A 7704-nucleotide genomic window follows, 5' to 3' on the forward strand; every position below is an offset into this window, starting at 1 on the left:
TCCACTATACATTTAAAGAAGATTTAACACCAATTCTACAATGCCTCTTCCCCCAAATAGAATAGAATAGGAAGGAACACTCATTTTATGAGACCAGCATTACCCTGATAACAAAACTAGCCAACGACAGTGCAAAAAGAATTAAGCAAGAAAGAAACTATAGACCAATAACTCTCATGAACATAATTTCAAAAACCATCAGAAGTACTAGTAAATTGATACTAAATTAGTAAACTGATAGGGGCTTCCCTGGTGGCGCAGTGGTTGAGAGTCGCCTGCCAATGCAGGGGACACGGGTTCGTGCCCTGTTCCGGGAAGATCCCACATGCTGCGGAGCGGCTAGGCCCGTGAGCCATGGCCCCTGAGCCTGCGTGTCCGGAGCCTGTGCTCCGCAACAGGAGAGGTCACAACAGTGAGAGGCCCGCGTACCAAAAATAAAAATTAGTAAACTGATAAAAATTAGTAAAATTAGTAAATTAGTAAATTGATATAGCAATGTCTAAAAAGAAAAATATAGCTCACGTGTAGTTTATCCCAGGAAGTGTCAATTGATGTAGAAGAAGCCTTTGACAAAATTCAACATCATTTAAGATAAAAGCTCTCAGCAAACTTAGAGCCAAACTTTGTCAGCCTGATAAAGGGTATCTATAAAAAACCTACATCTAAGATCATACTTAATGGTAAACAAACTAAATGCTTTCTCCCAAAGTTCTGGAACTAGACAAAGATGTTCACTCTTCTTTTTTTCTTTTGGCTGCGCCATGCAGCTTGTGGGATCTTAGTTCCCCAACCAGGGATTGAACTTGGGCCTCGGCAGTGAAAGTGCCAAGTCCTACCACTGGACCACCAGGCAATTCCCAAGGATGTCCACTCTTGTCACTCCTATTTGAAATAGTACTAGAAGAACAATTGTCTTGGTGTGGGTGTTTGGGTTAATTTTGTTTGGGACCCTCTGTTAGTCCTGTACCTGGATATCTGCTTCTTTCTTCAGGTTTGGGAATTTTTCAGCCATAATTTCTTCAAATACATTTTTGATTTCCTTCTCTCTCTCTTCTCCTTCTGGGACATCTATAATGCTAATGTTGGCATGCTTAATGTTATCCCAGAGATCTCTTAAACTGCTTTCATTTTTAAAATTTTGTTTTTCTTTTTGTTGTTCTGATTGGGTGATTTCCATTATTCTGTCTTCCAGATCACTTATGCATTCCTCTGTATCACTTAATCTGCTATTCAGTCCTTCTGTATGTTTTTTATTTCAGTTATTGAATTCATTGTGTCTTTTTTATATTTTCTTATTCTTTGTTAAATGTTTCACTGTGTTCATCTATTCTTTTCCCTAATTCAGTTAACATTTTTATTACCAATTTTTTGAATTCTTTATCTGGTAAATTGTTTATTTCTGTTTCATTATTTTTGAGAGTTTTTCTCTTGCTCTTTCAATTGAGAGCCATTCCTCTGCCTTTTCATTTTGTTTAATTTTTCTCTGCCTCTATGAATTTAGGTGAAACAGTTGCCTATTGTGGTCTTGAGGGGGCGTTCTTATGTGGGAGCATCCCTATATGGACCACATGTGCTCAATGCCTTTGGTGAGAGAGCTGCATTTGATGTGGACAAAAGTCACATCTTGGGCTTCCCTGGTGGCACAGTGGTTGAGAGTCCGCCTGCCGATGCAGGGGACGCGGGTTCATGCCCTGGTCCAGGATGATCCCACATGCCGTGGAGCAGCTGGGCCCGTGAGCCATGGCCGCTGAGCCTGCGCATCAGGAGCCTGTGCTCCGCAACGGGAGAGGCCACAATGGTGAGAGGCCCGCGTACTGCAAAAAAAAAAGAAAAAAGAAAAAGAAAAAAAAAAGTCACATCTTTCCTCAGGGTGTGCTGGCAACTATCACATTGGTAAGGAGATGGGGCTGGATATAGAGGGGCTAGAGCTGGAGCTGGGTGTGAGGCAGGACTTCTCCTCTTCTCAGTGGCCATCACTGCCCTATTGGGGGTATAATCTGATCTCAAGTTCCTGGAGCAGAAGCCCTGAGAGTCAGACCTGAGCTGGCTCCGTTCCCTTTAAGTGTGTGTTTTTCCGTCTCCCAGCACCAGGATCCTTGCCCCAGAGTGGGTAGTGCTGAAGTAACGAGGGCTCTTACATGCTCTCAACTCATGTTGGCTTCAGACAGAGGTCTGATCTGTCTACGTACTGCCTATACAGACACCCACAATTGTTTCCCTTGTTCTGCTCAGACACAGCCTGGGTTGCAAGTCCCCTTTGTCCCTCACAGCCAATCACTGCTCCCAAACTCTGCCTCTTCCGCCTTGTTGTGGAGCCACACTACAGAGCAGGTGAGGACCTCATGGACTCTCAGCATGTATCAGTGCATGAGCTGTAGTGGAACAGCTGCCGTCAGAGTTCTGGGCTGCTTTTGATGTGCTGCTTGAGTAGGTGTCAACAATGGCCACTGCCACTGCAGGCTCCTACCTGGGACCAGGTCACCTCTCCATCCCATGGTTGACTTTTCTCCCCAGTCATGGCAGCCCTAGATCCAGTACACGGGGCTGGAGTGTTCACTCAGCTCAGGCTGGAGAATGTGCCAAGGTAGTCGCAGGAAACCCAGTAGCCCCTCCTAGGGGGGCTGCTCTAGAGGACTAGAACAGTCCTCTCTCTGCCCTCTCCACCCTGCCTTGGGAGCAAGCCAGCACACATGCTCCTTATGAGTTGAGTCCAGGCTTCCCACAGCTCTACTGTTAGTCCTAGCAGTCCTCCAACCAGCTAAGGGAGCTTGTTTTCCCTGTGTACAACCTCAGGACTGGGGTACCCAATCTGTGGCTCTCATTGCTCACTCCCCAGGGTGGGTCTCCATCCATGTATTCCCCCTTTTCCTCTTAGTCCCCTGCCGGGGATGCAGGCCCTGACTTGATTGCTTTTCTTCCCTGCCTACATGATATGTGGGGATTTTTATAACAGTCTTGGTTGTACAGGAGTCTTTCTGCCAGTTTCCAGTTAGTTTTAAGTGAGAATTGTTCCACATGTGGATGTATTTTTGATATGTTTGTGTGGGGGGGTGTGAGTTCTGTGTCCTCCTGCTCTGCCATTTTGATTGCTCCCCCAACAATTCTTTCTTCAAATGTTCTTCATGCCCCTTTTCTTTCTCCTTTCCTTATGGATTTCCCAGTATGTGTAAGTTGGTGTGTTTTATGGTGTTCCACAGGTCTCAGGCTCTGTTCTTTGTGTGTGTGTGTCTTTTTCTTTCTCTCTGCTCTTTAGACTGGATAATTTTATTTAACCAACCTTAAAGTTCAGTGATTGTTTAATCTGCCTACTCAAAACTACTATTGAAGCCCTCTAGTGAGTTTTTTTCAGTTATTGCACTTTTAGTTCCAAAATTGTGCTTTAACTTCTTTTTATAATTTTTGACTCTTTATTGATATTATTTATTTGTTCATACATTGTTCTCCTAGTTGTATTTAGCTCTTTGAGCATTTTTATTTTTGTTCAAGTACGGATCTTATTTATTTTTAGGAAGATTGGCTGAATTTTTTTTTTTTTACTTTTCAGGTAGGAGTTTTAGTGTTTTGTAGACATAAAATAATTTAGAACCAAGCTGTCAGTATGAATTAAACCTATTACCCAATTTATTTCACCTAAGTGTATTGTAGCATCAAGCAGTAATAACTTCCCCACAATCCCTTCAGCACCTAGAGTCCTGTTTCTCTTCCTTATGTAAGACCCAACAATATCTGCACAGAATTATCGACAATGCCTTCTCTCCCAAAGCCAGATTTAAAGAACAGCATTAGATTACATGATAAAATTTATTTTGGAATCTATCATCCTGTTAATCCTATGAATGAATGGTAGGATATGTTTTTCTTGATGATGGTCCTTAATGTAAGCCTTCTTCTTTTTTTTTAACATCTTTATTGGAGTATAATTGCTTTACAGTGGTGTGTTAGTTTCTGCTTTATAACAAAGTGAATCAAAGTGAATTATACATATACATATGACTCCATATCTCTTCCCTCTTGCATCTCCCTCCCTCACAACCTCCCAATCCCACCCCTCCAGGTGGTCACATAGCACCGACCTAATCTCCCTGTGCTATGCACCTGCTTCCCAATAGCTACCTATTTTACGTTTGGTAGTATATATATGTCTACGCCACGCTCTCACTTTTTCCCAGCATACCCTTCCCCCTCCCTTATCCTCAAGTCCATGCTCTAGCAGGTCTCTGTCTTTATTCCTGTCTTGCTCCTAGATTCTTCATGACGATATTTTTTTCTTTAGATTTCATATATATGTGTTAGGATGTGGTATTTGTTTTTCTCTTTCTGACTTACTTCACTCTGTATGACAGACTCTAGGTCTATCCACCTCATTACAAATAGCTCAATTTCATTTCTTTTTATGGCTCAGTAATATTCCATTGTATATATGTGCCACATCTTCTTTACCATTCATCTGCTGATGGACACTTAGGTTGCTTCCATGTCCTGGCTATTGTAAATAGAGCTGCAATGAACACTGTGGTACATGACTCTTTTTGAATTATGGTTTTCTCAGGGTATATGTCCAGTAGTGAGATTGCTGGGTCATATGGTAGTTCTATTTTTGCTTTTTTAAGGAACATCCATACTGTTCTCCATAGTGGCTGAATCAGTTTATATTCCCACCATCAGTGCAAGCATGCTCCATTTTCTCCACACCCTCTCTAGCATTTATTTTTTCTAGATTTTTTGATGATGACTATTCTGACCAGTGTGAGATGATATCTCATTGTAGTTTTGATTTGAATATCTCTAATGATTAATGATGTTGAGCGTTCTTTCATGTGTTTGTTGGCAATCTGTATATCTTCTCTGGAGAAATGTCTGTTTAGGTCTTGGGCCCATTTCTGGATTGCTTTGTTTGTTTTTTTCATACTGAGCTGCATCAGCTGCTTGTAAGTTTTGGAGATTAATCCTCTGCCAGTTGCTTCATTTGCAAATATTTTCTCCCATTCTGAGGGTTGTCTTTTCTTCTTGTTTATGGTTTCCTTTGCTGTGCAAAACTTTTAAGTTTCACTAGGTCCCATTTGTTTATTTTTGTTTTTATTTCCATTTCTCTAGGAGGTGGGTCAAAAAGAATCTTGCTGTGATTTATGTCATAGAGTCTTCTGCCTATGTTTTCCTCTAAGAGTTTGATAGTGTCTGGCCTTACTTGTAGGTCTTTAATACATTTTGAGTTTATTTTTGTATATGGTGTTAGGGAGTGTTCTAATTTCATTCTTTTACATGTAGCTGTCCAGTTTTCCCAGCACCACTTATTGAAGAGGCTGTCTTTGCCCCACTGTATATTCTTGCCTCCTTTATCAAAGATAGGGTTACCATATGTGCATGGGTTTATCTCTGGGCTTTCTATCCTGATCCATTTATCTATATGTAGGTTTTTGTGCCAGTATCATACTGTCTTGATTACTGTAGCCTTGTAGTATAGTCTGAAGTTCAGGAGCCTGATTCCTCCAGCTCCGTTTTTCGTTCTCAAGGTTGCTTTGGCTATTCGGGGTCTTTTGTGTTTCCATACAAATTGTGAAATTTTTTGTTCTATTTCTGTGAAAAAGGAGAGTGGTAGTTTGATAAGGATTGCATTGAATCTGTAGATTGCTTTGGGTAGTAGAGTCATTTTCACAATGTTGATTCTTCCAATCCAAGAACATATTATATCTCTCGATTGGTTTGTATCATCTTTAATTTCTTTCATCAGTGTCTTAGAGTTTTCTGCATACAGGTCTTTTGTCTCCTTAGGTAGGTTTATTCCTAGATATTTTATTCTTTTTGTTGCAATGGTAAATGGGTGTGTTTTCTTGATTTCACTTTCAGATTTTTCATCATTAGTGTATAGGAATGCCATAGATTTCTGTGTATTAATTTTGTATCCTGCTACTTTACCAAATTCATTGGTTAGCTCTAGTAGTTTTCTGGTAGCATGTTTGGGATTTTCTATGTATAGTATCACGTCATCTTCAAACAGTGACAGCTTTACTTCTTCTTTTCCAATTTGGATTCCGTTTATTTCTTTTTCTTCTCTGACTGCTGTGGCTCAAACTTCCAAAACTACTTTGAGTAAGAGTGTTGAGATTGGGCAACCTTGTCTTGTTCCTGATCTTAGTGGAAATGGTTTCAGTTTTTCAGCATTGAGGACAATGTTGGCTGTGGGTTTGTCATATATGGCCTTTATTATGTTGAGGTAAGTTACCTCTATGCCTAGTTTCTGCAGGATTTTTATCATAAATGGGTGTTGAATTTTGTCCAAATCTTCCTCTGCATCTATTGAAACGACCATATGGATTTTCTCCTTCAATTTGTTAATACGGTGTATCACGTTGATTGATTTGCATATATTGAAGAATCCTTGCATTCCTGGGATAAACCCCACTTGATCATGGTGTATGATCCTTTTAATGTGCTGTTGGATTCTGTTTGCTAGTATTTTGTTGAGGATTTTTGCATCTATGTTCATTAGTGATATTGGCCTGTAGTTTTCTTTCTTTGTGACATCTTTGTCTGGTTTTGGTATCAGGGTGATTGTGGCCTCATAGAATGAGTTTGGGAGTGTTCCTCCCTCTGCTATATTTTGCAAGAGTTTCAGAAGGATCAATGTTAGCTCTTCTCTAAATGTTTGATAGAATTCACCTGTGAAGACATCGGGTCCAGGGCTTTTGTTTGTTGGAAGATTTTTAATCACAGTTTCAATTACAGTGCTTATGATTGGTCTGTTCCTATTTTCTATTTCTTCCTGGTTCAGTCTCAGAACGTTGAGCATTTCTAAGAATTTGTCCATTTTTTCCAGTTTGTCCATTTTATTGGCATATAGTTGCTTGTAGTAATCTCTCATGATTGTTTTTAATTCTGCAGTGTCAGTTGTTACTTCACCTTTTTCATTTCTAATTCTATTGATTTCAGTCTTCTCCCTTTTTTTCTTGATGAGTCTGGCTAATGGTTTATCGATTTTGTTTATCTTCTCAAAGAACAAGCTTTTAGTTTTATTGATCTTTGCTATCATTTCCTTCATTTCTTTTTCATTTATTTTTGATCTGATTTTTATGATTTCTTTCCTTCTGGTAACTTTGGGGGTTTTTTGTTCTTCTTTCTATAATTGCTTTAGATGTATGTTTAGGTTGTTTATTTGAGATGTTTCTTGTTTCTTAAGGTAGGATTGTATTGCTATAAAGTTTCCAATTAGAACTGATTTTGCTGCATCCCATAGGTTTTGCATCGCTGTGTTTTCATTGTCATTTGTTTCTAGGTATTTTTTGATTTCCTCCTTGATTTCTTTAGTGATCTCTTGGTTATTAAGTAGTGTATTGTTTAGCCTCCATGTGTTTGTATTTTTTACACATTTTTACCTGTAATTGATACCTAGTCTCATAACGTTGTAGTCAGAAAAGTGTTGTAGTTGAAATCGTATAAAACAATTGATACAATTTCAATTTTCTTAATTTTACCAAGGCTTGACTTCTGATCCAAGATATGATCTATCCTGGAGAATGTTACATGAGCCCTTGAGAAGAATGTGTAGTCTGTTGTTTTTGGATGGAATGTTCTATAAATATCAATTAAGTCCATCTTGTTTAATGTATCATTTAAAGCTTGTGTTTCCTTATTTATTTTCATTTTGGATGATCTGTCCATTGGTGAAAGTGGGGTGTAAATGTCCCTTCATGTGATTGTGTTACTGTC

The 7704-nt window shown here is 39.4% G+C and overlaps 1 non-coding gene across 1 annotated transcript; it reads right to left on the bottom strand.

Moving 5' to 3' along the window:
• Positions 1-782: 782 nt before the first annotated feature.
• TRNAE-UUC (transfer RNA glutamic acid (anticodon UUC)) lies at positions 783-853 on the bottom strand. Its single transcript has one exon. It is a non-coding gene; the product is annotated as a tRNA-Glu (tRNA).
• Positions 854-7704: the final 6851 nt, after the last annotated feature.

Source organism: Lipotes vexillifer, unplaced genomic scaffold, assembly GCF_000442215.2.
Source record: "Lipotes vexillifer unplaced genomic scaffold, Lipotes_vexillifer_v1.1 scaffold142, whole genome shotgun sequence".
Taxonomy (NCBI): domain Eukaryota; kingdom Metazoa; phylum Chordata; class Mammalia; order Artiodactyla; family Lipotidae; genus Lipotes; species Lipotes vexillifer.